Source organism: Malurus melanocephalus, unplaced genomic scaffold, assembly GCF_030028575.1.
Source record: "Malurus melanocephalus ecotype Western Australia unplaced genomic scaffold, MMel_1.1 scaffold_79, whole genome shotgun sequence".
In the NCBI taxonomy this organism is placed as follows: Eukaryota; Metazoa; Chordata; class Aves; order Passeriformes; family Maluridae; genus Malurus; species Malurus melanocephalus.
Window position 1 is genome coordinate 694,766 of NW_026623311.1, and position 7,506 is coordinate 702,271.

The window sequence follows — 7,506 nt, forward strand, 5'->3', positions numbered from 1 at the left end:
CAAGTAAAACCAACACATAGCATTTGCTTGCTGTTTCAAGTGCTGCATACAACCATCGAGCAGATAAATTTTGTGCCTGTTATAGAACCCTTAAGTGTTGAAATCCCATAGCACATTCACTGCTAAGGAGCATACAATGTCCAGCCTCCACACAAACAGATAATCTTTGTTTTCCATATCCATATTCTCYATCACAAGCCTTTGAAGCTGTCTATACATATAAATGCTAATTGACTATGGCCTCACACAAAACTCTTGTACAATTTCCATGCAAAGGCTTCCTCTGACCTCATGGATCAGAGCTGTGATGTACAAAAAAGTCTCTWAATGGTAGCTGTACTTGAAGAAAAACTCTGTTTCAGTTAGGTGAATGAGCCATTTGCCAGYCAATTTTACTAACAAACTCCAAATGTGCAGGATGATAGCTTTTTGGATCTATTTTTCGGTCTCCAGCTTCACAAGGAGTCAGGCTGATAGAGGCCACAACTACTTATCTGCCAATCTCCAGCCCATTTTTCCTAAGAAAATGAAATAAATTTAAAAAAAAAGGCTGACTGCATACCTAACTAGATTTTGCAGATGCAGGAAGCCATAAAAGTATGAATATTTATTATGGGAGCCTGAACAATGAAGTGCTTTTACTATCAAGTAAGGTGATAGTACTTGAGAGAACTATGCCTGCTCCATTTACTAGTTTATAGGCAAACAGAGACTACTGACTGGGGCAGGAAATATGMAACAGATTTGATTTATACCTTTTTTGGGTTTTAGTAGATGTGAAAATTTTATAAATGGAAGTTGTTTTACTACCTCCTTTGCTGCCATGAGTCCCTAGTGAGGGGGAAATCTGCAGTTCTCAGAAAGAACAGGTGCAAACGGCACAGTGTTATTCTGACTTTTGCATGGCAATCCTCTTTTATTGGAAATAGCAAGAYCACCACTGAAAAATATCCTAATTAATCTGTGTTACAATGAACCTTCTCTTTTTTATGTGTTCACTKCAGTTTAGGACAGTTGCAGTGAGACATCCTGTGATAAAAAAATTCTGAATTTAAGTAATTGTTCAAAACAAATTGTTGAAAAAGTGCTGCAAATGAGATCTTTAGGATAAAAGAAGCCAAATTGGTATCAGACTAGGAGTTATGCTCATATAGAKCCTCATTCCATTATGAATGAAGACATTTTGACTTCCACTGAGAACATGGCATAAATGACTTCATACATGTCTACTTTTGTTTATTTGTAATTGACTGACTGACTGGTTCTGCTTGACCTCCCTCATTCCATTAAAATTTTAGCTACTTATTATTTGAGCTCATTTGTTTGTAACCAGCTGCATCTCTCTGGAAATATGCACAATAGCATAATCCATACAATTTTTCAACATTTTATTCAAAGACACAGTACTCATATCCAGGAATAACACACTTCTATGGAAATCTTTTCCAGTCCATGTGGCTATGTTAGCAGGAACTTTCTGTTTGCTTCTTTCTCTTTTTTTTCCTTTTTTTTTTTTTTTTTTTTTTTTTTTTTTTTTTAACACAGATCAAATAATTCTTCTTGAAAAGGATCATAACTTTCTTTGCTAAAGCTTCAGAAATACAAAGATATRATATTTTCAGAAAACATTAATTCCTTTACTGCCTACAGGAATCGACCCCTGTAAATATGTTGCCTAAAAATACCGTGTTGGATGACAGGCTGGACATGAGTCAGCAGTGTGTGCTTCCAGCTCAGAAAGTTGGTTATAATCTGGGCTGCATCAAAAGCAATGTGGGCAGCAGAGCGAGGGAGGGRATTCTACCCTTCTGCTCTGCTCTGGRGAGYCCCCAYYTGCAGTGCTGCATCCARCTCTGGGCTCTCCAGCACAGAAAGRACATGGACCTGTTGGAGTGAATCTGAAGGAGACCACCATGTTGTTTAGAGGGGTGGAGCATCTCTCCTATGAGGAAAGACTGWGGGAATYRTTTTTGTTCAGCCTGGAAAAGAGAATTGCAGCCTTYCTGCATCTGACAGTAGTCCAGAGAAAGACGGAGAAAGAGTACTTACAAGAGCAGCTACTGACAGCCGGAATGGCTTCAAACTGAAAAAGAGTAGGTTTATATTAGATATGAGGAAGAAATTATTTACTATGAGAGTGTTGAGGCACTGGAACAYGTTGCCCAGAAAAGCTGCAAATGCMCCATCTCTGCAAGTGTTCAAGGTCAGGCTGGATGGGGCTTTGAGCAACCTGRTCTAGTGGAAGGTATCCCTGCCCATGGCAAGGGGGGTGCAATTAGATAATTTCTAAAGTCCCTTCAAACCCAATTCATTCTATGATTTTGTGATCGTGGCATGACTTGATGTGGTGTGCAACYACCATGCTGATCTGTTGGGTGGGACTTACACTCCCTTAGTGAAAAAGCCTGAATCTTGCAATCCCTCCTCTTCCAGGTATCCCAGGTCTTAACTCTAGTCCTTTCTTGAGAGACATTCTAAGAAATAGCGAATACACCACTGCACCCATGCAGATATTATTCAGGCACTTCACTGCAACAGTGGAGGAGGAATGTTCCACTGCATACCACAAGTGCAGCATGAAATGTGAGGAGGAAGAGCACAAAGAGAGAGCAGGGCTCTGYCTGCAGCATGGCAACCTACAGCTTGGTTATTATTGACAGACAATTGCACCTCAGACACAGTGAGTCAGTTCTATGCTTGTCAGTCTGCCCAGACAGGATGTTTCTGAGCAACAAGAAAATATTCTTCTCAGYTGGCTATGTGTTTAGAAAGATATTTGAAAGGATAGACTGGGCAKCCTTTTGCTGTAGATGTGCAAGAGCACAACACGACAGGATTCAATTTCCAGTGCACAAACCCRTGTATTATTGCCCCACAAGCACATAGTCCCTTTGCAGGCTCATCCCCATTTTCTATTCTTTCCTTCACTACTGCTTTGAGCCTTCAAGTCTGGCTCAGKTCAGCTTCCCATGCAGTACATGATCCAGACAGATGCCTTCTCTTGTTCTTACTTTTCAAGCCCATGGATTCATAGATTTTTTTTCTAGTTCAACACATTTGTCTTCCCTCTTCAGTTTCTTTTGCAGTTTAGAGCCAGGCTTCTTTCTGTTCCTTCACACTTACTGTGCTCGCAGTAAACACCTTCTCATCTGTAACCTGCCATCTGAAACAGATTGCCTCTTTCTCTCTGCTTCATCAATTCATTCTCTTTTCAAATCTCAATCAAAAGCATAGATTTTCTCACTATACCATATCTTTCAAATTTTTTTCATTGTGTTATTAGCGTTATGCCTGAATGCCTTAATTAGCTCACTGTAGAATGTCTTTTCACAAAGACTTCCCGTAATTTATCGTCTTTTGTATTTGAGGGACATTTCAGTCTGTATTACTTATGACATTTTCTGTAAACAGAGCACAGTAGTAACCTGGTGGTCTGCCGATAAATCAGTCTTACCTATAGCAAAATTATGACCTGAAAAGAAAGATCTTATATAATGACTGTACAATAGAATTAATGAATTAAATGCTTTGAGGCATATCAAATTAGGTTGTATTTTTTCAAACATTTGAATCATCTGAAGGGTATCACTCATTCAATGTAAAAGCAGATATTTTCACCAAGTTAAATKAGTAAGACTTGTGAAGTTATTGTAAGGGTTCTCTGCTTCATTTCATGAATGACTGGTAAATTTACTGTAGGTGCAACTCCTATTCCTGCTGAACACCTGACAGCCTCACAAGTGGTGTCTTTGCAGAGATACTCAAAGAACAAAAAGCAAATGACAATCCAAAGCTAATGATGGAAAAATGAGTTGTATCCCTTAGGCAGCCACTGGTCCTTGCTGCATGTGGAGGCAGAAAGCCGGCATTGTGGCCTTACAGGTCCTGAATCTGAAATTCAGCCAATAATGGTATATGCCTGAGACCTGGGAAKACAGAAGGGAGTCTAAAAGCCTGCATGGAGGAGGATGTTACCATAATAACGCAACCTTGGCTACCTCTGGGAAAGGGAGAATGGAATGTTGAAAGAGGTAAAGCAGATGCCCAGGACAGAAGCAAAAATCATAAATATTAACGACATTGCAGCTTTTGCAAACACACCAATCATAGGCTGACAAGTAGAAAAGCGGCTGCCAACTAGCCAATAGATATTTGCCATAAATGAGGAAGACTTAGTATACRCTTGTGCTAAATAGATAAAAGGGGCTCAGCCCCGTAATAAAGTAGTCACAGTCATCTATCTGTGTCTATTACTCGTTACTTTGTGTCGCATTGTCCGTCTCTACTGCGACATCTGGCGCCCAGACGGTGGAAATTACCTGCTCGGGACCGAGCAGCCTGGCCCCGATACGAGCAGGGCAGCCAGCCTTCGAGGCAGGGGAGCTGGCCTCACCRCGWGYGGGGCAACTWGCCTTCCTAGAGCGAGRCAAGAGGAACCAGCGGGGGAAAGCCGCGGAGTCGCCTGCCACCGAGCAGGAAAAACTTGWCTTAGAGACAAGAGGAGCGGCTGGGAAGAGAGCTGMGGAGACGGAGCCTGGTGGCAGAGAGGCAGAGGGAGCTGCTGAAGGTCCGGACAGGAAGACTGACACCTGAAATCGAGGTGAGCCACCGGGGAACTAACCCAGTAGGGGAATAATCTAACCACAGAAGAAAAAACTGTGTTGTCTACTTGGAAAACAATGTTTTAAAGTATAGGTATAAAGACCGCAGATTCTGATTTACAAGATGTACTAATATGGGCTAAAGATCGAGGTTTTACTGCTGATGCCGGAGTGGCTTTTAGTGTGTCATCATGGAAAGCTGTGGGAGATGCGTTATGGGACAGCGTGTCTCTAGGAAACAAAGGCGCGCGAAAGTTGGCAGCAACTTGGTGGTTATTATTTGATACATTGAAAGATTGAAAAACGGGATAGGATCAGAGAGAAAAGGAGCCAGGCAGGTCGRAGRGGTCYGAGGGAGCGGTAGTAAATCAGCCGGACACAGACTGCTCTAAGAGTGTTGCACTCCCCTCCTCCTCACGAAAGTATCTCTCCCCCCACGGYTATGTGAAGCCCTCGTATCCAGCACCTGAGGAAGTTGTGCTGCCGGCATATCCTTCCCCAGACGAGCAGCTCGCTGAGTTAAGGCTGAAAGAGGAGAAGAGGGGTTCTGTAGTGCCCGTGACAGGAGCGGGTGGGGGCTCCGCAGTGCCCACAGCCCCACCGCCTCTGCTGCCGTCCCTCCTAGTGGATCATCTGCCAGACAGGCCACAGCAAAGCTCATGTCCACCCCTCCCTCATGATTCAGGTAGCGAGGAGACTACTGAGGAGAGTGATGAGGAGAGTGGATTGTGGGCACCAAGCACTCCGCCAAGCAATGCGACGTTGGTTAAACATCACAGTGGTCTTTCATGCAAAGCTTTATCTAAGCCTGGGACCCTGTCCCCCTGTCACATTACTGTGCAGCCTCGGCAACCAGGACGGTTTTGGGAACAGGTGAAGCTGGAGGCTTTGGAAAGTGGCAATTGGAATACGCTGGAAAAGATAGGGATGCCTTCTATTAGCGACGGGAATGGAGGGGGGGCAGAAGACATTCAGGCATTCCCGGTTTATAAGGCTGTGCAAGGATCGGGCAAGACCAATAGCCATGAGGTGATTGCATGGAAAGTCATTCAGGACATAYAGYTGAGAGTTKCTAAGTAYGGTTTAAGCTCCCCAGAAGTTATGCAGGTCATTCGGGTGGTCAGTACTGATCTGCTTGCACCTTTTGACATTAAACATCTTGCCCAAATGTTGTTCCAGCCAGTGCAGTATGGGGTTTTCGAGACCAACTGGGGGCACTTGGCTGACAATGCAGCAAATGATAACATGCACCAGCCACAAGGAGACCCTAGACGTGCTGTTGGTGTTGATGCTCTGATGGGGAGGGGTCAGTTCATCCTCCCAGAGCTTCAGGCTAGGTGGGATCCTATAGTGCTTGAGCAGTGTCAGCAAATAGGCATGGTTGCCTTAGTAAAAACCATGGAAATGGCTTCACCAAAACCTCAGTACGTGAGAATAGTGCAGGGAAGAAAGGAGCCATTTCTGCCATTTGTCAAGAAAATTGCAGCTGTAATAGAAAGATAGGTTGAAGAAGAAAATTTGCAGCAGCTCTTGGTTAAACAACTTGCCAGAGATAATGCAAATGAGGATTRCAGAAAGGTGATAGATAGCCTCCTGGGTGATCCATCTGTGTCGGACATGGTGCATGCATGTGCGAGGATCGGGACCATAGATCATAAAATATCGGTTTTGGCTGCAGTCCTGAGGCCACCGAAAAATGCTTTGAATGCGGACAGGCAGGACATAAGAGATCAGAGTGCACAAAGGCTCAGTCGAAAGAAAGGCAGGGAGCGAATAAAAGGGCTGATTTGTGCAACAGATGTGGCAAGCCTGGACACCATGCAAAAAATTGTAGATCAAAATACCATGCTAATGGGTGGCTGATACAGAACTCGGGAAATAGGAAGAAGAGCRCGAAGGGGAAGAGCGTGCAGACACAAGTTCTTCCCCAGAGTACGCCGCTGATGCAGGCTTACTCAGCCAATTTAGAGGGAGCACAAAAGGCACAGCCGGTGTGGATGTTTCCACCGCTGCAACAGTAACTCTGAATTCTCAGCAGGTGCACAAGGTTCCCTTGAATGCACATGAGCCTTTGGGCCAGGGACTAAGTGCTTTGCTTGTGGGAAGATCAAGTGCCACTTTGCAGGGAATCTTTGTACACYCYGGAGTTATAGATGCRGACTTTAYAGGGCAAATCTGTGCTATGGTTTCTACTCCTACACCTCCAGYCACCATCCCKGAAAAGACTCGTATTGCTCAACTYGTGCCTTTTAAGTCATGTGTTCCCAGAACAGAACAACAAATTCATGGAGACGGGAGTTTTGGATCCACTGGAGCACCGCAAGTTTTTTGGGCCAAGAACCTTTCTGGTCAGTGACCACAGATGACCTGTGTCCTCACCTTGCTCCGCGGTACACCATCGCACATTCAGCTGCAAGGTCTCATCGACACAGGTGTGCAGATGTTTCCATTGTCTCCTTTTCTTCATGGCCACAAACCTGGCCTTTAACTTCAATAGATTTGCCCATCGCAGGATTAGATGGAGTGACACAGAACTATTTGAGTGCGTAACCCATACTGATCAGAAATGAGGAAGGACGAACAGCTACAGTCTGACCATACATTGCTGCGGCTCCTCTGAACTTATGGGGACAAGATGTACTAGCGGCCTGGGGGGGGTAAGAATTGGGACTGATTTTTAATTGGAGCCATTGAGCAAAAGGGCGTCCACCCTACACTGCAGCTGCAATGGCTCACCAACCAGCCTGTGTGGGTCTCTCAGTGGCCCCTAAACAAAGAAAAGCTGACTGCTCTCCAGACCCTAGTTCAAGAACAGTTACAGCAGAGACATACTGAACCCTCCACAAGCCCGTGGAATATGCCTGTTTTTGTGATCAAAAAGAAGTCAGGAAAGTGGAGACTGTAA

The 7,506-nt window shown here is 44.4% G+C and overlaps 1 protein-coding gene across 2 annotated transcripts in view; it reads left to right on the top strand.

The window, feature by feature from the left end:
• The first annotated feature begins 4,413 nt into the window (after positions 1-4,413).
• The window catches only part of LOC130574305 (uncharacterized), a 7,038-nt gene continuing 3,945 nt past the window's right edge, over positions 4,414-7,506 (top strand). For both annotated transcript variants that reach the window (XM_057367459.1, XM_057367460.1), the window contains exon 1: positions 4,414-4,600. The gene's annotated coding sequence lies outside the window, so the exon portion shown is untranslated. The remainder of the gene's footprint in view (positions 4,601-7,506) is intronic.